This window comes from Macaca fascicularis, chromosome 6, assembly GCF_037993035.2.
Source record: "Macaca fascicularis isolate 582-1 chromosome 6, T2T-MFA8v1.1".
In the NCBI taxonomy this organism is placed as follows: domain Eukaryota; kingdom Metazoa; phylum Chordata; class Mammalia; order Primates; family Cercopithecidae; genus Macaca; species Macaca fascicularis.
Genome location: NC_088380.1, coordinates 156836089 through 156860167, shown reverse-complemented (window position 1 = coordinate 156860167; position 24079 = coordinate 156836089). Strand labels below are relative to the sequence as shown.

Below are 24079 nucleotides of genomic sequence, written 5' to 3'. Positions count from 1 at the left end.
GTACTATTCTAAGTACACACTCTGAAACACAGGTTGAATAGAGAAATAATGTTGCCCTGCACTTCCACTGGGAGGCAATACAGGTGATCCTCCATCTCTGTGTCCTAGACTATAAAACTAATGCCATAAGATCTACCACTAGGAACTACAGGAAAACAAGGGAGGTAAGAATAGCCAAAAAGAGAGAAAGGACAACAACAAATAATAAGTCTAATAACCAGAGTAAGAGAAGAAAATGAACCAGGCTCTCAAAGGAGTAGAGCATAAATTGTTTACCAACTACTTCATGAATTAGTGCCTTTACATACACTGTTTACTTAGCTTAGAATGGCCATCTACCTCTTCGCCTGTCATGATCCTAATAATTTTTTTAAAACCCAGTTACAATGCTACCTTTTCTGAAAGCACTAACCCATCTCCCCTAGCCCAAACGAAATACTACACCCTCTGTGTCCCATAGCATGTTGCACCTCCATCATAGTACTAACCACACCCTTGTATTAGTGGAGTAGGAATCTCTCTAGCTCCTGGAGGAAAGACATGTTGTTCATCAGTGTAATCTGAATGTAATGTAGTAACACTGAGATAGCAGGCTTACAAAACATTTGAATGAATGAATGAACAAATGAACAAACATTTGTGACTGTGGCCAGATAGAGACAATTCTTTTTTTTTGAGATAGAGTTTCACTCTGTCGCCCAGGCTGGAGTGCAGTGGTGCTATCTTGGCTCACTGCCACCTCCGCCTCCTGGGTTCAAGCAATTCTCCTATCTCAGCATCCTGAGTAGCTGGGATTACAAGTACAAGCCACCACCCCTGGCTAATTTTTGCATTTTTAGTAGAGACAGGGTTTCACCATATTGGTCAGGCTAGTCTCAAACTCCTAACCTCAGGTGATCCACCGCCTCAGCCTCCCAAAGTGCTGGGAATACAGGCACGAGCCACTGTGCCCAGCTGAGACAATATATTTTAGATGAAGGACTCAGGAAGTTTCTTGTTTTGGAACTGACAGAAAAATGGGCCCTTGTGAGGTTCTATAAACCTAATGTTACAAACTGCCAAAATCCAGGACCTATGACTTATTCAAGAACACAAGATATGTAAAAGTAACCCATATTCATTTTGTTTAGGTTTAACAAGAGTAAATATTTTAATGGTCTTCTGAAGTAGATAAGGAAAGAAAGAATAGACTAAGGTGACCACTGGCCCCGAGAAAATCAATCAGGTTGATGGATACACCCAGCAGCTCTTTGCTCCACAATGCAACCAGTCTGCGACTTTCCTGTCATTTCCTGCTTTCTTGAGCTAGCTTGAGTGCACCAATGTCCTGTTTTGGAGAGCTCTTGGTGATTTCTGGGTCAAAAGGTTTACAAACTTAAGATATGCAAAAGACACATAAGAAAAAACTAATGGAATCCAAACCTTGCCCTATATGGCTGCTATCTGGGAAGAATATAGATAAAAATTAATACTAGAAAGTAAAACAAAGAAATGGAAACTGTAAGAGAAAAATCAAACAAGGAATGCTAAAAGTGAAAAACACAGTAACAGAGATGATGAATACCTCTGATAGGATCATTAGTAGACCTGAAAGCTAAAGAAAGAATCAATGAACTCAAAGACAGGTAAATAGAAATTACCTAAACTAAAACGCAGAAACAGTTTAAATAACAAAACAAAACAAAACAAAAAACCCCCAATATCAACAATGTAACATAACATCCAAGAGCTGTGGGACACATCAAAGTATCAAACATATGCATAATTAGTATACCAAAAGAGAGAGAATGGGCAGAAGAAATATTTCAAGATACAATGGCCAAGAAATTTCCAAAATTAATGAGAGACATCAAAATATAGATCCAAGTCACCTGAGGTCAGGAAGTTGACAACAGCCTGACCAACATGGTGAAACCCGGCCTCCACTAAAAATACAAAATTAGCCCGGCGTGGTGGCACACACCTGTAATCCCAGCTACTCGGGAGGCTGAGGCAGGAGAATCGTTGGAACCCAGGAACTGGAGGTTGCAGTGAGCCAAGATCATGCCATTGCACTCCAGTCTGGGCAACAAGAGGAAAACTCCTTCTTAAGAAAAAAAAAAAAAAGAAAAGAAAAAAAAAAAGGCCGGGTGCGGTGTCTCACGCCTGTAATCCCAACACTTTCGGAGCCCAAGGCAGGCGGATCACAAGGTCAAGAGATCAAGACCTTCCTGGCCAACATTGTGAAACCCTGTCTCTACTAAAAAAATACAAAAATGAGCTGGGCATGGTGGCGTGTGCCTGTTGTCCCAGCTACTCGGGAGGCTGAGGCAGGAGAATTGCCTGAACCAGGGAGGCAGAGGTTGCAGTGAGCCAAGATGGCACCACTGCACTCTAGCATGGCAACAAAGCAAGACTCCGTCTCAAAAAAAAAATTTATTTATATATATATATATATGTATGTGTATATATATATAATATATAACAAATATAATATATAATCTATCTCCAAGAATTTCAGAGAATTCCAAGAAGAGTAAATACAAAAACAAAAAGAAAACAAAAACCCTCACCTACACATATGACATTCAAGCTGCTGAAAACAAAGATAAAGAGAAAATCCTGAAGACAAAGAAAAAACATATATTACTTATACAGAAACAAAAATAAGAATTATAGCAGACTTCTTATTGGAAATCATGGAGGCCAGAACATGATGGAGTGGTATCTTTATATCACAGAAATATGTATCTTTTTTAGAAATAGGGTCTTAACCTGTCGCCCAGGCTGAAGTGCAGTGGCATGCAATTATGGCTCACTGTGGCCTTGAACTCCTGGGCTCAAGTGATTGTCCCACCTCAGCCTCCTGAGTAGCGAAGATTACAGGTGTGCACCACCACGCCTGGCTAATTTTTAAACTTTTTTTGTGGAGACATGGTCTTGCTACTGAGCTCCCCAGGCTGGTCCCCAAACTCTTAGCCTCAAGTGATCCTCCCACCCTGACCTCCCAAAGTGCTAGGATTACAGGTGTGAGCCACCCCGTCTGACCCCAGAAATATAACTTTTAACACAGAATTCTTTACCTAGAAAAAATATTTTAAAAGATAAGAGGCCAGGCTGATGGTGTGTGCCTGTGGCCCCAGCTACTTGGGAGGCTGAGATAGGAGGACTGCTTGAGCCTAAGAGGTTGAGGCTGCAATGAGCCATGGTCACACCACTGCACTTTAGCCTGGGTGACAGAGAGAGACTCTGTCATACGAAATAAAATAAAATAAAATAAAATATGAAAAAGAAATAAAAACTTTCTCAGATAAACACTGAGAGGATTTAAGGCCAGCCAACCAGCACCATATATATGTGGGCGGAAGGGGAGAGAGAAAGGAGGGGAGACAGGGAGAGAGACAGAGAGGGAGTGGGAAGGAGAAGAGGAGAGAGGGAGAAAGAGAGAAACAGGCAGAGAGACACACAGAGAGAGAGAGACAGTTTCAGGAAGGTTCTTCAGCCAAAAAGAATACACCAATCAGAAATTCAGTTCTACATAACGAAGTCCAGGAAATGGAACAAATGAAGATAAGGTAAAATTCATTTTTTCAATTAAAAAATTTTTAATTGCTCTAAAAGATAACTGTTTAAACCAAAAATGGGAATGTACTTTACAGCATATGCAAAATAAATGTGTGACAACAATCACACAGAATGAGAGGGGGAATTAGGAATTTTAAAGTTTTTTAAAAATTTTCTGATTATTATTTTTTAAATAGAGATGAGGTCTCACTATATATTGCCCAGGCTGGTCTCAAACTCCTGGGCTCAAGTGATCCTCCTACTTTGGTCTCCCAAAGTGCTGGGATTACAGACATGAGCCACCATGCCCAGCAAACTATAAGGTCTTACACTAGATATGAAATGGTATCTTATTTGAACATAGGCTCTGATTAAAGATGTACATTTAAACCTAAGAGTAACCACTACATTTTTTAAAAAGGTATAAATAATAATAGTGGAGATAAAATAGAATCATAAAAAACTCTCAACTCAAGAGAAAGTAAAGGAAGATAATACAAAAAAAAACAGATGGAACAAATGGAAAATAGCTAGTAAGATGGTAGAGTTTAATCCAAACATATCATATTAAATATGAATCGTCTAAACATGCTAATTAAAAGTGGAGACTGTCAGACAGGATTAAAAAATAAGACCCAAGTATATGCTGTCTACTTGAAACCCACTTTAAATATAAAGACATACATAGGTTAAAAGTGAAAGGACTGGCTCAATTTAGTAATTTATTCAGCCTATAAATGACAGAGCAAGGTAATAAATATGCATATTTTGGGATCCCAAGAATAGATCCTTTTTTAATATGGTACTATTCCTACCACCTATCTAATTAGCTTCTCTAATTTCAGATATTTCTGAACACCTTAAAATTCAGCTACTCTACACATTTCGGTTTCACCTAGCTGCTAAGCAAAGTGATCCAGTAATAATATCGACAATCTTGATCCCAACTCTCTGTCTCTCTACATTCATGGCCATGGTCCCTTCCCATCTCTAGCTCTTAGAAACTTACGTATTCACTCAGAAACAGTCAACAAGTAGAACTAATTCAGCCACCAGTCTGAACCCACAAAGTTCCATAATCATGCTTTGTTTTACCTCTGTATGTATGCTACAAACTCACTGCTAAATAAAACTAGAAGCTGCTGACTACTATGATTATGGCATCTAAGCAGGGGAGAAATCTGAAAGAGTTTAAGAATAGTTTGTTTAGACAGTTTTTAAGGGAGGAATGTATCTTAACCTGGGCTCTGAAGTCTAGGTCAGGTTTGTAAGGATGAGAGAAGACTTGGAATATGGGTGAGGGAGAAGAAAACACAAACAGCAATAGTTCTAATGTTGGAGGAACAGAATCAGAAATGAGAATGTTATGTTTAAAATGGAGAATGGGGAAGCGTCCAAGATGGCCGAATAGGAACAGCTCCAGTCTACAGCTCCCAGCTTGAGCGACGCAGAAGACGGGTGATTTCTGCATTTCCAACTGAGCTTTGAAGAGGGTAGTGGTTCTCCCAGCATGGAGTCTGAAATCTGAGAACAGACAGACTGCCTCCTCAAGTGGGTCTCTGACCCCCAAGTAGCCCAACTGGGGGGCACCTCACAGTAGTGGCTGACTGACACCTCACATGGCCGGGTGCCCCTTTGAGACGAAGCTTCCAGAGGAACGATTAGGCAGCAACATTTGCTGTTCTGCAATATTTGCTGTTCTGCAGCCTCTGCTGGTGACACCCAGGCAAACAGGGTCTTGAGTGACCTCCAGCAAACTTCAACAGACCTGCAGCTGAGGGTCCTGACTGTTAGAAGGAAAACTAACAAACAGAAAGGACATCCACACCAAAACCCCATCTGTACGTCACCATCATCAAAGACCAAAGGTAGATAAAACCACAAAGATGGGGAGAAACTAGAGCAGAAAAGCTGAAAATTCTAAAAATCAGAGCGCTTCTTCTCCTCCAAAGGAATGCAGCTCCTCGCCAGCAACACAGCAAAGATGGACGGAGAATGACTTTGATGAGTGGAGAGAAGAAAGCTTCAGACAATCAAACTTCTGCGAACTAAAGGAAGATGTTCAAACCCATCGCAAAGAAGCTAAAAACCTTGAAAAAAGATTAGACGAATGGCTAACTAGAATAACCAGTGTAGAGAAGTCCTTAAATGACCTGATAGAGATGAAAACCATGGCACAAGAACTACGTGACGCATGCACAAGCTTCAGTAGCCAATTCGATCAACTGGAAGAAAAGGTATCAGTGACTGAAGATCAAATGAGTGAAATGAAGCAAGAAGAGAAGTTTAGAGAAAAAAGAGTAAAAAGAAACGAACAAAGCCTCTAAGAAATATGTGAAAAGACCAAATCTACGTCTGATTGGTGTTCCTGAAAGTGACAGGGAGAATGGAACCAAGTTGGAAAACACTTGGCACGATATTATCCAGGAGAACTTCCCCAACCTAGCAAGGCAGACCAACATTCAAATTCAGGAAATACAGAGAACGCCACAAAGATACTCCTCAAGAAGAGCAATTCCAAGACACCTGATTGTCAGATTCACCAAAGTTGAAATGAAGGAAAAAATGTTAAGGGCAGCCAGAGAGAATGGTCAGGTTACCCACAAAGGGAAGCCCATCAGACTAACAGCAGATCTCTTGGCAGAAATGCTACAAGCCAGAAGACAGTGGGGGCCAATATTCAACATTCTTAAAGAAAAGAATTTTCAACCCAGAATTTCATATCCAGCCAAACTAAGCTTCATCAGTGAAGGAGAAATAAAATCCTTTACAGACAAGCAAATGCTGAGAGATTGTGTCACCACCAGGCCTACCTTACAAGAGCTCCTGAAGGAAGCACTAAACATGGAAAGGAACAACCGGTACCAGCCACTGCAAAAACATGCCAAATTGTAAAGACCATCGATACTAGGAAGAAACTGCATCAACTAACGAGCAAAACAACCAGCTAACATCATAATGATAGGATCAAGTTCACACATAACAATATTAACCTTAAATGTAAATGGGCTAAATGTTCCAATTAAAAGACACAGACTGGCAAACTGGATAAACAGTCAAGACCCATCAGTGTGCTGTATTCAGGAGACCCATCTCACATGCAGAGACACACATAGACTCAAAACAAAAGGATGGAGGAAGATCTACCAAGCAAGTGGAAAACAAACAAACAAAAAAAGCAGGGGTTGCCATCCTAGTCTCTGATAAAACAGACTTTAAACCAACAAAGATCAAAAGAGTTAAAGAAGGCCATTACATAATGGTAAAGGGATCAATTCAACAAGAGCTAACTATCCTAAATATATATGCACCCAATACAGGAGCAACCAGATTCATAAAGCAAATCCTTAGAGACCTACAAAAAGACTTAGATTCCCACACAATAATAATGGGAGAATTTAACACCCCACTGTCAACATTAGACAGATCAAAGAGATAGAAAGTTAACAAGGATATCTAGGAATTCAACTCAGCTCTGCACCAGGCGGACCTAATAGACTCTACAGAACTCTCCACCCCAAAGCAACAGAATATACATTCTTCTCAGCACCACATCGCACTTATTCCAAAATTGACCACATAGTTGGAAGTAAAGCACTCCTCAGCAAATGTAAAAGAACAGAAATTATAACAAACTGTCTCTCAGACCACAGTGCAATCAAACTAGAACTCAGGATTAAGAAACTCACTCAAGGCCGGGCGCGGTGGCTCAAGCCTGTAATCCCAGCACTTTGGGAGGCCAAGGCGGGTGGATCACGAGGTCAGGAGATCGAGACTATCCTGGCTAACATGGTGAAACCCCATCTCTACTAAAAATACAAAAAACTAGCCGGGCGTGGTGGCGGGCGCCTGTAGTCTCAGCTAATTGGGAGGCTGAGGCGGGAGAATGGCGTGAACCCGGGAGGCGGAGCTTGCAGTAAGCCGAGATCACGCCACTGCACTCTAGCCTGGGAGACACAGCAAGACTCCGTCTCAAAAAAAAAAAAAGAAACTCACTCAAAACCGCTCAACTACATGGAAAACTGAACAACCTGCTTCTGAATGACTACTGAGTACATAACGAAATGAAGGCAGAAATAAAGATGTTCTTTGAAACCAATGAGAACAAAGACATAACATACCAGAATCTCTGGGACACATTTAAAGCAGTGTGTAGAGGGAAATTTATAGCACTAAATGCCCACGATAGAAAGCAGGAAAGATCTAAAACTGACACCCTAACATCACAATTAAAAGAACTGAAGAAGCAAGAGCAAACACATTCAAAAGCTAGCAGAAGGCAAGAAATAACTAAGATCAGAGCAGAACTGAAGGAGATAGAGACACAAAAAAAGCCTTCAAAAAAATCAATGAATCTAGGAGCTGGTTTCTTGAAAAGATCAACAAAATTGATAGACTGCTAGCAAGACTAATAAAGAAGAAAAGAGAGAAGAATCAAATAGATGCAATAAAAAATGATAAAGGGGTTATCACCACTGATCCCACAGAAATACAAACTACCATCAGAGAATACTATAAACACCACTACACAAATAAACTAGAAAATCTAGAAGAAATGGATAAATTCCTGGACACATACACCCTCCCAAGACTAAGACAGGAAGAGGTTGAATCCCTAAATAGACCAATAACAGGCTCTGAAATTGAGGCAATAATTAATAGCCTACCAACCAAAAAACTCCAGGACCAGATGGATTCACAGCCGAATTCTACCAGAGGTACAAGGAGGAGTTGGTACCATTCCTTCTGAAACTATTCCAATCAATAGAAAAAGACGGAATCCTCCCTAACTCATTTTATGAGGCCAACATCATCCTGATACCAAAGCCTGGCAAAGACACAACAAAAAAAGAGAATTTTAGACGAATATCCCTGATGAACATCGATACAAAAATCCTCAATAAAATACTGCCAAACCGAACCCAGCAGCACATCAAAAAGCTTATCCACCATGATCAAGTGGGCTTCAGCCCTGGGATGCAAGGCTGGTTCAACATACACAAATCAATAAACGTAATCCATCATATAAACAGAACCAAAGACAAAACCCACATGATTCTCAATAGATGCAGAAAAGGCCTTCGACAAAATTCAACAGCCTTCACGCTAAAAACTATCAATAAATTAGGTATTGATGGGACGTATCTCAAAATAATAAGAGCTATTTATGACAAACCCACAGCCAATATCATACTGAATGGGCAAAAACTGGAAGTATTCCCTTTGAAAACTGGCACAAGACAGGGATGCCCTCTCTCACTACTCCTATTCAACACAGTGTTGGAAGTTCTGGCCAGGGCAATCAGGCAGGAGAAAGAAATAAAGGGTATTCAATTAGGAAAAGAAGAAGTCAAATTGTCCCTGTTTGCAGATGACATGATTGTATATTTAGAAAACCCCATCATCTCAGCTTAAAATCTCCTTAAGCTGATAAGCAACTTCAGCAAAGTCTCAGGATGCAAAATCAATGTGCAAAAATCACAAGCATTCCTATACACCAATAACAGACAAACAGAGAGCCAATCATGAGTGAACTCCCATTCACAACTGCTTCAAAGAGAATAAAATACCTAGGAATTCAACTTACAAGGGATGTGAAGGACCGCTTCAAGGAGAACTACAAACCACTGCTCAACGAAATAAAAGAGGACACAAACAAATGGAAGAACATTCCATGCTCATGGCTAGGAAGAATCAATATCGTGAAAATGCCCATACTGCCCAAGGTAATTTATAGATTCAATGCCATCCCCATCAAGCTACCAATGATTTTCTTCATAGAATTGGAAAAAACTACTTTAAAGTTCATATGGAACCAAAAAAGAGCCCGCATTGCCAAGACAATCCTAAGCCAAAAGAACCAAAGCTGGAGGCATCATGCTACCTGACTTCAAACTATATTACAAGGCTACAGTAACCAAAACAGCATGGTACTGGTACCAAAACAGAGATATAGACCAATGGAACAGAACAGAGCCCTCAGAAATAACACCACACATCTACAACCATCTGATCTTTGACAAACCTGACAAAAACAAGAAATGGGGAAAGGATTCTCTATTTAATAAATGGTGCTGGGAAAACTGGCTAGCCATATGTAGAAAGCTGAAACTGAATCCCTTCCTTATACCTTATACAAAAATTAATTCAAGATGGATTAAAGACTTAAATGTTAGACCTAAAACCATAAAAACCCTAGAAGAAAACCTAGGCAATACCATTCAGGACACAGGCATGGGCAATGACTTCATGACTAAAACACCAAAAGCAATGGCAACAAAAGCCAAAATTGAGAAATGGGATCTAATTAAACTAAAGAGCTTCTGCACAGCAAAAGAAACTACCATCAGAGTGAACAGGCAACCTACAGAATGGGAGAAAAGTTTTGCAATCTACCCATCTGCCAAAGGGCTAATACCCAGAACCTACAAAGAATGCAAACAAATTTACAAGAAAAAATCAAACAACCCCATCAAAAAGTGGGCGAAGGATATGAACAGACACTTCTCAAAAGAAGACATTTATGCAGCCAACAGACACATGAAAAAATGCTCATCATCACTGGCATCAGAAAAATGCAAATCAAAACCACAATGAGATACCATCTCACACCAGTTAGAATGGCGATCATTAAAAAGTCAGGCAACACAACAGGTGCTGGAGAGGATGTGGAGAAATAAGAACACTTTTACACTGTTGGTGGGACTGTAAACTAGTTCAACCATTGTGGAAGACAGTGTGGCAATTCTCAAGGATCTAGAACTAGAAACACCATTTGACCCAGCCATCCCATTACTGGGTATATACCCAAAGAATTATAAATCACGCTGCTATAAAGACACATGCACACGTATGTTTATTGCAGCACTATTCACAATAGCAAAGACTTGGAACCAATTCAAATGCCCACCAGTGATAGACTGGATTAAGAAAATGTGGCACATATACACCATGGAATACTATGCAGCCATAAAAAGGATGAGTTCATGTCCTTTGTAGGGACATGGATGAAACTGGAAACCATCATTCTTAGCAAACTATTGCAAGGACAGAAAACCAAACACCGCATGTTCTCACTCACAGTTGGGAATTGAACAATGAGAACACTGGGACACAGGAAGGGGAACATCACACACCAGGGCCTGTCATGGGCTGGTGGGATGGGGGAGGGATAGCATTAGGAGATATACCTAATGTAAAACGAGTTAATGGGTGCAGCACACCAACATGGCACATGTATACATATGTAACAAACCTGCACATTGTGCACATGTACCCTAGAACTTAAATTAAAAAACAAACAAATAAACAAAAAAAAAACAGAGAACGGTTATGGGAGATTTGTGGGAGAGGAGACTACAAACGTACCTGAGGGGGATTCTGGAGGGCCCTTTATGCTGGGTTAAGAAAGTTAGACTTAAACTGCATGAAATACATAGCCCCTGAAAGTTTTTGAGAAAGTCACTTTTTTTTTTTTTTTTTTTGAGACGGAGTCTCGCTCTGTCGCCCAGGCTGGAGTGCAGTGGCCGGATCTCAGCTCACTGCAAGCTCCGCCTCCCGGGTTAACGCCATTCTCCTGCCTCAGCCTCCCGAGTAGCTGGGACTACAGGCATCTGCCACCTCGCCCGGCTAGTTTTTTGTATTTTTTTTAGTAGAGACGGGGTTTCACCAGGTTAGCCAGGATGGTCTTGATCTCCTGACCTCGTGATCCGCCCATCTCGGCCTCCCAAAGTGCTGGGATTACAGGCTTGAGCCACCGCGCCCAGCCGAAAGTCACTTACTCTATCACTCATTTGGCAAGTAATTATATATCTTCTGGTCTGATGTTATATTATTTCATTCTCTTTGCACTAAAGCAATTAGTATTTTACCTGTCTTTTACGGATAAAAAATTGTTGAAAGTGGTTTTAGACAAACAAAACTAGGCCAGGCACAGTGGCTCACACCTGTAATCCCAGCACTTCGGGAGGCTGAGATGGGTAGATTGCTTGAGGCCAGGAGTTTGAGATCGGCCTGAGCAACATGATGAAAACCCATTTCTACTGAAAATAGAAAAGTCAGCCAGGCGTGGTGGCGCATGCCTGTAATCCCAGCTACTCAGCAGGCTGAGGCAGGAGAATCGCTTGAACCTAGGAGGTGGAGGCTGAAGTGAGCTAAGATCACGCCACTGCACTCCAGCCTGGGTGACAGAATGAGACCCTGTCTCAGAAAAAAAAAAGAAAAAGAAAACTAAACTATAAACAGGTATAACCAAGACAGATTCTCCATGTATATAGTACCATCTGATCCTCTAACTCACTGTTGTCAGACAAGTCCAGGGAAGATCACAGCACTATGAAGGCCCAGGGAGGCCAAGGAGCAAAGCCTTCTGTATTCCTCTCCATTTCATTCACTGATGCCTACAACCAGGATGGCACAGGCTACTTTCCAGGCCCTTGCCCTAGACTAAGAAATTAATACTGTGAGAGGACTGATCCTTTGGAGGAAAAGGATCCATGGGAGGAAAAGATAAGATGACTACTCATCAGAGGAAAACTCAGATCCATCTGTGTTAAATGGGCCTGCAACCCATACTTACTGCATGAATGTCCTTAAGTGTCAACAAGCCTTCTTCAGCTGGATTGGCTAACTTTTCTGTGTGAGCTCCTAGAGGTTGGGTACTGGTCTTCATTAAATTATAACATATTTTAAGCTCCTATTATACGCTAACCACTGTGCTAGACACAATGCATCAGAACCTAGACCCCAAACCTAGGTGTCAATCTTTATTTCCCCTATGCCATACTCCCATATATAATCCATCAGTAAGTCCTGTCTGCTGTGCCTTGAATAATATATCTATCCTCTCCCCACTGCCCAAACTATTTGTAATCCAATCACATCTCACTACTGTCCTACCATCCTCTCTCACCTGGAATATTCTAAGAGCCTACAAGATCTGAACACTGCCTCTCTTTTTGCCCTTATTTCCTACTGGCTTTTTTGCAGTTGCTGGAACATGCCAAGTTGATTCCATTATTAGGGTCACTGTACTTGCTCAAGTTGTCTTTGCCTAGAATAATCATTTCCCAGATCTATACAGGTATGTTCTCATCCTTCAGGTCTCAGCTTTTATTTTTCTTTTTTAGTGACAGGATCTCACTCTGTCACTCAGGCTAGAATGTCGTGGCATGGTCATAGCTCACTACAGCCTCAAACTCCTAGGCCCAAGCAATCCTCCCACCTCAGCCTCCCAAGTAGCTAGGGCTACAGGTACACACCATGATACCTGGCTAATTTATTTTATGTCTTTGTAGAGACACGGTCTTTCTATGTTTCCCAGGCTGGTCTCGAACTCCTGGTCTCAATCAGTTCTTCCACTTCTGCCTCCCAAAGTGCTGGGATGACAGGTGTGAGCCACCATGCCTGGCCTCAGTTTATATGTCAGCTCCTCACAGAAACCCTCCTTGACCATCCCAACCAGATAAAATAACACCTCCTTCCCAGCATCCTCTATATCCTTACCTGGCTTTATTTTCTTCATAGCACTTCAGACTTCTGAATTTATATTATTTACAAGCAAAACTATTACAGTCTTTCTCGTACTTATTATGTTTCCATTATCAAGAACAAGGCTTAGCACATATAGTAGAGGTTCAGTAAATCCTTGCTAAAATGAATAAGAACCCAATTTCTACCCACAATCAGTGGATCCAGACAGAGTTGAAACAGTAGTCTAGGTACTATAACAGAAAGGTTTAGAGTATTCTGAGAGTAGAGAATAGGCTGCAGGCCAGTGTGAAGTAGGCAGCTGCAACGTTAATAAAAAGGGAAAAGATAACTCAGTCAAGTCAAAGATCACAGTATAGTCCAAGACCCAGGAAAAACTCACACCAGGTTCCAGGGGCGAAGTTGTAGGAGATAAGGCTGGAGTCAAAGATTAGTTTTTACGTAATCCCAAGAAGTCACGAGTTCATCCTTTAAGCTACAGTTACCAAAGGCCTAACCTCCAAGACAGGATAGGGCAGGAGGTTTGCCATTTCAGTGGTACAATTAGATAAGAAGTGGTGCTTAAACGACATACACAGACAAATCTAAGATGAATTCTGAGGGACCACACAAAAGGAAGGATGATATATAGGAAGATGGAGAAGAAAATGGAAAGATAGGAAGCAGCAAAAAATCTGACTTTGGGTTTTTTAGATTTGAGATTTCTGTAATATGTCCAGATGGTATGTCCAGCAGGCAATTAGAAATGTGGTTCTCAAGTACAGGAGAGAAGCCAAAATTGGAAAAATAAATAGGGTGGAGGGAAAGGTATACAGTATCTCATTCTCGTCTGAATTCCATTTATATGTTCAATAAATGTTTGTTGAATATGTGCTTTATCTTCCTAACTAGATTAAAATTATTCCAGATGTTCTCCACTTTTTGTGTACTATCGTAATACCTAGCATAGAATTAGGCACATACAGGAAGTATCTAATAAATCATTTTTGATGGAAAGATTGGTTTTTATTTTAAAAAGTTATTTTAACGAAAAATTCTCCAAGAAGAATTAGCTTTGATTTTTGTTGGACAAAATTTTGATTTTTGTTTCTTTAAAAGACAATTGAGGCTGGGCGCAGTGGCTCATACCTGTAATCCCAGCACTTCGGGAGGCCAAGGTGGGTGAATCGCTTGAGGTCAGGAGTTCGAGACCAGCCTGGGCAACATGGCAAAACCCTGTCTCTACCAAAAATGCAAAAATTAGCTGGGTGTGGTGGTACGCACATGTGCACCTGTAATCCCAGCTACTCAGGAAGCTGAGGCACAAAGAATTGCTTGAACCCAGGAGGTGGAGGTTGCAGTGAGCCAAGATTGTGCCACTGCACTCCAGCCTGGGCAACAGAGCGAGAGTCCGTCTCAAAAAAAGGACAATTGAGGCCAGGCGCGATGGCTCACACCTGTAATCCCAACACTTTGGGAGGCCAAGGCAGGCGGATCACGAGATCAGGAGATCAAGACCATCCTGGCTAACATGATGAAACCCCGTCTCTACTAAAAATACAAAAAAAAAAAAAAATTAGCCAGGCGAGGTGGTGGGCGCCTGTAGTCCCAGCTGCTCTGGAGGCTGAGGCAGGCGAATGGCGTGAACCCGGGAGGCAGAGCTTGCAGTAAGCGGAGATCGCGCCACTGCACTCCAGCCTGGGTGACAAAGCAAGATTCTGTCTCAAAAAAAAAGAAGAAAAAAAGACAGTTGATACATATTGCTGGTAGAAATGTAAAACGGTGTTAACACTGTGAAACACAGTTTGGTGGTTCCTCAAAAAGTTAAACACAGCACTGCTATATGACCTAGGAATTCCGCTTATACTCAAAGGACTAAAAACTGTAACTCAAACAGATATTTGTATACTAATGTTCATAACAACACTATTTACAATAGTCAAAAGGTGAAAACAATCCAAGTGTCCATCAACAGATGAACAGATAAAGCATGGTATAACCATCAAATGGAATATTATTTGACTATTAAAAAGGAATTAAGTTCTGATACTCTTCATCTACAACACGTATGAACCTTAACACCATTATGTTAAGCAAAAGACAGACATGATGCAAACTAAAAAAAAAAAAAGAAAAGAAAAGAAAAAAGACCTGGATCTTAAAAAAAAAAAAAAAAGACACAAAAGGACAAGTATTGAATGATTCTACCTATACAAAATATCTAGAAAAGGCAAAGTGGGCCAGGCAGGGTGGCTCATGCTTATAATCCCAGCACTTTGGGAGGCTGGGGAAGGAGGATTGCTTAAGTCAAGGAGGTCAAGGTTGAAGTGAGCTATGATCATGCCACTGCACTCTAGTCCAGGTGACAGAACAACAACAATACAAACACACAGAGACAGAGAGAGAGAGAATAGGCATATTCATAAAGACAGAAGATAAGAGTTTACTGGGTACTGGGGGAAGTGGTGAGTTACTGGTTATAGAGTTTCAATTTCAAGTTTTGGAAATAAATAGTAGTAATGGTTACACACCATTATGCACATACTTCATGCCACTGCATCGTACACTGTATTAATATTAGATGGAGATTTCAGGGACAAAAACTTTACAAAATGCAAACTAATCAGTCCTCAAGTTCATTTCCTGACACCTCCACCAAAAGAAATACATTTAAAAAGTCTATACTAATTTCTAGTGACAGAAAGTAAATCAGTGGTTATTTTGGGATAGGAAGTAAGGAAGGGTAGGAGGGAGAGATTACAAAGGGGCATGAGGAGATTCTGGGGATTGATGGATATGTTCACTATCTCGATTGTGGTGACAGTTTTTAATATATACAGAGAGAGTACCTTTTAAATATGTACAGTTTATTGTATGTCAGTTACACTACAATAAAGCTATAAAAATAGCTTTTTAAAAAATAAGAATTTTTATCTGAAGGAGAAAACAGTAGCTTGAATATAACCTGTTACATAATTTTCTTTTTCTTTTCTTTAAGAGACACAGTCTCACTCTGTTGCTAAGACTGCAGTGCAGTGGCCATTGATAGGCGCGATCATAGTTCACTGCTGCCTTGAACTCCTGGCCTCAAGTGATTCCCCACTTCAGCTTCCAGGTTAGCTGGTATTACGGACACATACCGCTGTACCCAACTATGTCCTTTTGTTTTCAATTGCAGTTTCTATTTTAATTCCTAAGAAATCATCACTGAATATTCCCATACTCTGGATACGCAGCCTTGGGAAATGTATTTCTTACGTCCCCAAACACATACAACTAACTTTGGGAGGAAGTACCTAAGCAATGTTTTCTTTCTTTTTGTAATATTTTTCTAAAAACAGTTATATTTAGTCTTAAAATATGACAGCTTCATTGGATATATTTGATGACATATTAATCACATACAGGTTGAGTATCCCTAATCCAAAAATCCAAAATCCGAAATGCACCAAAATCCGAAACTTTTGAGCACCAACATGATGCTCAAAAGAAATGCTCACTGGAGCAATTTGGATTTCCAGATTAGAGATGCTCAACTAGTAAGTAGAAAGCAAATATTAAAAAAAAAAAAAAAAATCAGAAATCGGCAACACTGCCAGTGCCAAGCATTTCAGATAAGGGATACTCAACCTGTACTGGGATTTTCCTAAGAAACCTAGGCCATTTAAAACTGAACTTCACAACCTGTTGTGAATATGGTGTGGTATGCGTGTTTGTTTATGTGTGTTTAAGTAACTGCTTTTAACACATAACACAATCTAAAACCACAGGCAGTGAGAGTCAATAGAAAAATTAACCTGTTGTCAGGAGCCCACTCCAGGCAGTCATAACCCTCTGTCCCAACCATGAGATAGTTCAAACTAAATGATCAAATCATTAAGTGGCAGTTTTCTTGAATTACAGGTCTTTAGAGCTAGACAGAGATCAAGAAATCCAACTGCCATGATTTTTTGGTAAGAAATAAGGGTTCAGCTGGGTACCAGTGGTTTACAACTATAATCTCAGCACTTAGGAAGGCCAAGGCAGGCGGATCACTTGAGTTCAGGAGTCCAAGACCAGCCTGGCCCACATGGTGAAACTCCATCTTTACTAAACATCCAAAAATTAGCCAGGCATGGTAGCACATGCCTATAATCCCTCCTACTTGGGAGGCTGAGGCACGAGAATCACTTGAACCCAGGAGACAGAGGTTGCAGTGAGGTGAGATTGCGCCACTGCACTCTAGCCTAGGCGACAGACATGATTCTGCCTCAAAAAATAAAATAAAATAAAATAAAGGTTCGGATTAGTGAAATCGTTTGCTACTTAAAGGCAGAGATGGATCCAGAACCCAAGTATCCTGACTCCTAACCTTTTTCCTCTAATGGATTGCCTATGCCAGTCTCTGTAAGTGTATATACATCAGATAATTACAGGAAAACTAGAGTCAACCTAATAACAACTTAAAGATCTCAAGTTTCTGGAAAACCTGAAGTCTTAACATTGACCTGACATTAATGTGAACAAGTCAACAACCAAAGTCTCCTCTCTTATATGGAAAAATCTCAAACTAGGCTGGTAAGAACTACAGTGTAAGAAAAAAATATATATATATACACATATATATATTTCAATAAAAATAAACAAACTAGACTAGAATATGTAGTTTGGAAATAATTTTCCAGTACTTCACACGACTTTTCTTTTCTTTTTTTTTGTTTGAGATGGAGTCCACTCTGTTCCCTAGCCTGGAGTGCCATGGTGCGATCTCAGCTCACTGCAACCTCCACCTCCCAGGTTCAAGCGATTCTCCTGACTCAGCCTCCTGAGTAGCTGGGAATACAGGCACGTGCCACCACACCTGGCTAATTTTTTCTATTTTTAGTAGAGGCGGGGTTTCACCATGTTGGCCAGGCTGGTCTTTTTTTTTATTATTTTATTTTATTTTATTTTTTTATTTTATTTATTTTTTTTTTGAGACGGAGTCTCGCTGTGTCTCCCAGGCTGGAGTGCAGTGGCGTGATCTCGGCTCACTGCAAGCTCCGCCTCCCGGGTTCACGCCATTCTCCCGCCTCAGCCTCCCAAGTAGCTGAGACTACAGGCGCCCGCCACCACGCCCGGCTAGTTTTTTGTATTTTTAGTAGAGATGGGGTTTCACCATGTTAGCCAGGATAGTCTCGATCTCCTGACCTCGTGATCTACCCGCCTCGGACTCCCAAAGTGCTGGGATTACAGGCTTGAGCCACCGCGCCCGGCCCAGGCTGGTCTTGAACTCTGACCCCAAGTGATCCGCCCACCTTGGCCTCCCAAAGTGCTGGGATTACAGGCATGAGTCATCGCGCCTGGCCACATGCAGCTTGTAAGCAGGGGAATCATGACTTGAACCTATACTGTTACTTGATTGCTTATTTTGAAGCTGTTTTTAAATCTTCAGAAAAATTGAAAGAATGATACATGAAACACTTACACACTAACAATTCACCTATTTAGCAATTTTATAATTCATAAGATGTTAACACACTCTCTCTCCATACTTACATGGGTTTTGTTGTTGTTTCTGAACTATTTGAAAGTTGCAGACATAGTTCAGCCTTAAACACTTTATTAAACCTACATTTTTTTTTATTTTTTAAAACAGTTTTATTTTGAAATAACTGTAGACTTACAGAAAAGTTGCAAAAATAGTACACAGTTCCTGTATAATGGTCACTCAGTTTCCTCTAATATTGAACCTACATTTATTTTTTATTTTTTTGAGATGGGATCTCACTCTGTCACCCAGGCTGGAGTGCAGTGGCATGATCTTGGCTCACTGCAATCTCCATCTCCCAGGTTCAAGCAATCCTCCCACCTCAGCCTCCTGAGTAGCTGGGACCACAAGTGCATGCCACCATGCCCAGCTATTTTTTTGTATTTTTTGTAGAGACACGTTTTCACCATGTTGTCCAGGCTGACTTGAACTCCTGAGCTCAAGTGATCTGCCTGCCATGGCCTCCCAAATTGCTAGCATTACAGGCGTGAGCCACGGTGCCCATCCTGAACCTACATTTTTAAAGCACTATGCCTCTTCTTCAAAAGACGCATTCATTAGCAAGATGACGTCAACCATTTCGATATGCTCCCCAAAAACCTGCACTGGCTCCCTATCTCCTACCAAATATGGTCTAAAAACGTTGGTATAAGCTTCTATGAATGAGCCTGAAACCGCCACTGTCTTGCTTCCTCCCATGCAGCCCCAATGTTCCAATCACCAGTCCATGAAAATATTAAGCAGCCTTTGCCCTCAGGGCCTTTGCTCACGTTGCCCAGCCTCAAATGACACCTTATAAATTAGTCCCTTCCTAGATACAATATATAAAATAGAGGCCAGGCACAGTGGTTCATGTCTGTAATCCCAGTGCTTTGGGAGGCCAAGGCAGGAAGATCACTTTGAGGCCAGGAGTTTGAGGCCAGCCTGGGCAACATAGCAAGGCCTCATCTGTACCAGAAAAAAAAAAGTTAAACAAAAATATAAAATAGCAGGCCGGGTGCAGGGGCTCATGCCTGTAATCCCAGCACTTTGGGGGGCCAAGGCAGGTGGATCATCTGAGGCCAGGAGTTAGAGACCAGCCTGGCCAACATGGTGGAACCCCGTCTCTACTAAAAAACACAAAAAATTAGGCCAGGCGCGGTGACTCATGCTTGTAATCCCAGTACTTTGAGAGGTGGAGGTGGGCGGACCACAAGGTGAAGAGATTGAGATCATCCTGGCCAGCATGGTGAAACCTTATCTCTACTAAAAACAGAAAAATTAGCTGCACATGGTGGCACATGCCTGTGGTCCCAGCTACTTGGGAGGCTGAGGCAGGAGAATCGCTTGAACCCGGGAGGCAGAGGTTCCAGTGAGCCAAGATTGCGCCACTGCACTCCAACCTGGAGACACAGCGAGACTCCGTCTCAACAACAACAAAAAAGAAATACAAAAAATGAGCCAGGCATGGTGTCGTGTGCCTGTAATCCCAGCTACTGGGGAGGCTGACACAGCAGAATCACTTGAACCCAGGAGGCAGAGGTTGCAGTGAGCCAAGATCGCGCCACCGCACTCCAGCCTGGGCAACAAGAGTGAAACTCTGTCTCAATAAATAAATAAATAAATAAATAAATAAATAAATAAATATATATATATATATATATATATGCACCACTGCCATTACTGCCATTTCCATGTCTTCCTCCTGGGCCCAGCCCTGCCTTGCACTCCTATGCCCTTTGCTTTATTTTTCTCCATAGCTCTTCTCACCATTACATACTACACATTGTTAATTGTCTTTCTCATGAGGGCAGTGACTTGCTCTGTTTTGTTCAAAGCTGTATTCTCAGTGTCTTGAACATGTCTTGCACCTTATAAATGCTTGGCAAGTATCTGTTGAGTGAATTAGAATTTAACAGCTACATGATAAGGAAAAAGGAGTTACTTTCCCCATTCTCACTTAACTCTCCAACCCCACTCTTCTGCCCCCACATGCCAAAACCAAACTTACGTCAAGAAATTACAGCTTGTCAAGCATCTGCCTGGGGGTTTATGTTCTCTAAAAGCGTGATTATCCTTCTGTCAATCATGGGGAAAAAATAAAAAAAAAAAGTGTGGGCAGGGCACAGTGGCTCATGCCTGTAATCCCAGCACTTCAGGAGGCCAAGACAGGAGGATTGCTTGAGCTTAGGAATTTGAAACCTGACTGGGCAATGTGGTGAAACACCATCTGTACAAAAACTACAAAAACTAGCCAGGTATGGTAGCGTGCACCTGTGGTCCCAGCTACTCGGGAGGCTGAGGTGGAAGGATTGCTTGAACCCACAAAGTCAATGCTGCAGTGAGCCTAGATCGCGCCCCTGCACTTCTAGCCTGGATGACAAAGTGAGACCTGGTCTGCAAAACAAAAGTCAAATCAGAAATATATAAAAAGTGTAATTAATGTTTTTTTCCCCTCAAAAATTACCTCTAGCCCATAGTATGTTCATCTCTAGATCTTCCCCTAGGAGGCAACACATTACAGTACAATAATTTTCAAATACAGAGAGCTGTTAGCTTCTTAGGACCACCCCTGTAAATCCAGGATGAGATCCAGGGCTCCGCACCCTAGATGATGCTGAACCAGTGAGCTTAGGACCACACTTGGACAATCACTGGATATATTCTGGAAGTCAAACAGATCTCTGTTCAGATCCCAGCTATACTGTTCAGCAGTTATATGGCACTGGGTAAAACTTCACTTTACTCAGCATCAATTTCTGACCTGTAAAATGGGGTAACATTACCTAACTTGCTGGTTTGTAAGGCTAACACAACTACCTACCACAGTGCCTGGCACATAGCATTTACTCAATAAACAATAGCTATTAGTCTCTGTCCCTTGCTATCTCCTGCCTTGAGATTCCTGTTTGTTTTTAAAGGGTTCATTCCTTTCCAACAGCTTTGGCCCTCCATTTATTATTGATTCAATTTTCAAAAACAAAAAGTTCTGCTTAATTTAGTATTGCATATCATATTAGTTGTAGATTTCACATAAAGAACTGTTGGGGATAAGGAGAAAAAACAGGTTAACTAGAATGGGTGCCGGAAGGCAATTTAAGTTCTGAACGTTTCTAACTCACTGTGGTCCCCAATCTGTGCAGGGAAGGAGCCCAGCCTGATAGTCTATGAGTTTGGAGAGCTGGGTACAAGTCCTAGCTCTGCAAAAGACTTGCTGTGTAATTTTAGGCAAGGCTCTGGGCCCTCTCTGTCTTCTCAGTGTTTCCATCCATCCAGTGAAATAATTCCAACTTAGTGTATGAATCAGAAAGAACAAGTCCTGATTTTGCACTTAATCGGGTGTGTGATTTTTTTTTTTTTTCCTTGAGATGGAGTTTCGCTCTTGTTGCCTAGGCTGTAGTGCAATGGCACAACGCAACCTCCGCCCCCCAGGTTCAAGCGATTCTCCTGCCTCAGCTTCCTGAGTAGCTGGGATTACAGGCATGCACCACCACGTCCGGTTAATTTTGTATTTTTAGTAGAGATGGGGGTTTCTCCATGTTGGCCAGGCTGGTCTCGAACTTCCGACCTCAGGTGATCCGCCCGCCTCGGCCTCCCAACGTGCTGGGATTACAGGCGTGAGCCACCACGTAACCAAGATAACCAAGCCGTCTCGCCCGTCTCGGCCTGTTTCCCCATCTGTTCGAGGTGGTGGTGGCTCCTATCTCCCGGATCCCGATTCCAGATATCTAGGTTCGAGACGGATCAACGACGACTGGAAAAGCAGCGGAGTGCGTGGCACCCGGCGAGATATGCGGGATGGAGGGTGGGTGGGCAGCCGCCAGCCAGAGGGGCGGGCCCGGATCACAGGGGTGCAGCGCCACTCGCCCGGCCCCAGACCACCCGGGAAATAACCAGAAGCACGTCCCGCTCCACGGCGGCGACCCCTGATCTAGGATTCTACCGCGCGGGGACCCAGGCAGAATGACTCTGGCAGGGGCCCGCTGACCGCGTGGCGGCCACCACCGCTCCCTCCCTCTTCCCTAGTCCTCTTCCCTAGTCCGCTTCCCTATTCTCACCTCTCGGGGCCGGGCCGCCCCACACAACCAGGCGCCGCGGCACGCGTCTTCCACCGTTGCAGGACTGAGCTGGACACCGCGGCGCCGACAGAGCTAGACCTGCCCGTCCCTTTCCCCGCCCATCGCTCGGACTCCTGAGGAGGCGGGGCCCGGCTGGCGGGACCTACGGGCGTGGCGGGGACCGGCGAAGAGGTGCCGGATGCGGAGCCAGTGCAAACGCCCGCGGCCGAGGCCGTCACGTAGTTTTGCCGAACGAGCGACGCTACCACCAGCCAATAACTCCGCCCAGACCGGGGAGGGTGCCGCCCTCTGACTACTCTCCTCCTCGCGATTTGCTGCCCTGGACAGAAGAGCCCACACTTGCACGGATTCTTAGGGAGGTTCCGCCCCTTCCTTTGTGGCGTTGACTCTTCGGCTGAGAGAGCAAATGACCGGCCTCGGCGGCTAGCTTGTGGCCAGGGTGAAATAGCAGAAGAGGTGCGGAAGCACTCTGCCCATAGTTTTGAAGGGCTCAGCGTTTGCGATCGGCCACGTCTTTATCCAGTACTTCTTGGGACCCTGTTCCCTCCCACCCGCCTTTGTAGAAGGGGAAATTGAGTCCCCGAACGGGAAAAGGTCTCCTAGAATGTTAGAGGCTCTTGTCCCACTATAACTCATTTCCCATCAAAGATTCCAGTAACCAGAAGACTAAAATGTAAATTAAAAGGCCAGGCGCAGTGGCTCACGCTTGTAATCCCAGCACTTTGGGGGGCCGAGTAGGGAGGATCGCTTGAACCCAGGGGTAGACCAACCTGGGCAGTATAGCGGAACCTTGTCTCTATAAAAATTAAAATGTAAATTAAAATGTAATTGTAGTTTTTGCTAAAATCCTTAGTGGGTTTCATGGCATTTGTAGGTAAAATCAAACCCTCCCTATGCCCTCAAGTTACTGTGTGCTTCGGGCACTCATCTCTGCCCCCCTCCCTCGCTGATTTCCACCCATACTGGCCCCCTTTGCTCGCCACGCTTGTTCTCTTTAGGGACCTAAACATTGGTTCTGGCTAGTTGATTTCGGTCTCTCAGGTCTCACCCAAAACACCAGCCCTCTCCGCAGCGAGGCCGTCCCTGACCACCCTGTGTAAACTAGCCAGTCAGTCACATCCTTTCAGGTCATCTTGATTTAATGATCTGCCCCGAACTGGCCACTGTTGAGTATGTATTAATTTGTTTATTCCTCACCTTGTTTGTAGCTTGCACGGGCCCACCAGATGGGGGTGAAGGAGGGCCTGTGAAGGAAGCATGATAAACTTCCTTTCCTTCCCTTTCCGGTGAACGTCTTCACAGTCATTACTTATCTAGAGATGATCCCAGGTTTCTGTTACCCATCAGATTCAGAGTTTCCAAAAAGTCATCAGCTGTCTTGGGAATCAGAAGACGAACACCTGGGTTCTACTCCTGATGCTGCCCCTTGTGGCTGAGGACAAATCATTTCACCTCAATGGACATCGATGTTTTCACCTTTCAAAGGGTAGTTAATGCCCTA

General features: G+C 42.6%; 1 protein-coding gene across 1 annotated transcript in view; it reads right to left on the bottom strand.

The window, feature by feature from the left end:
• Positions 1 to 22623, bottom strand: part of SLC26A2 (solute carrier family 26 member 2) — a 33189-nt gene extending 10566 nt beyond the window's left edge. Inside the window, exon 1 of the mRNA XM_005558232.4 lies at positions 22558 to 22623. The gene's annotated coding sequence lies outside the window, so the exon portion shown is untranslated. The remainder of the gene's footprint in view (positions 1 to 22557) is intronic.
• Positions 22624 to 24079: the final 1456 nt, after the last annotated feature.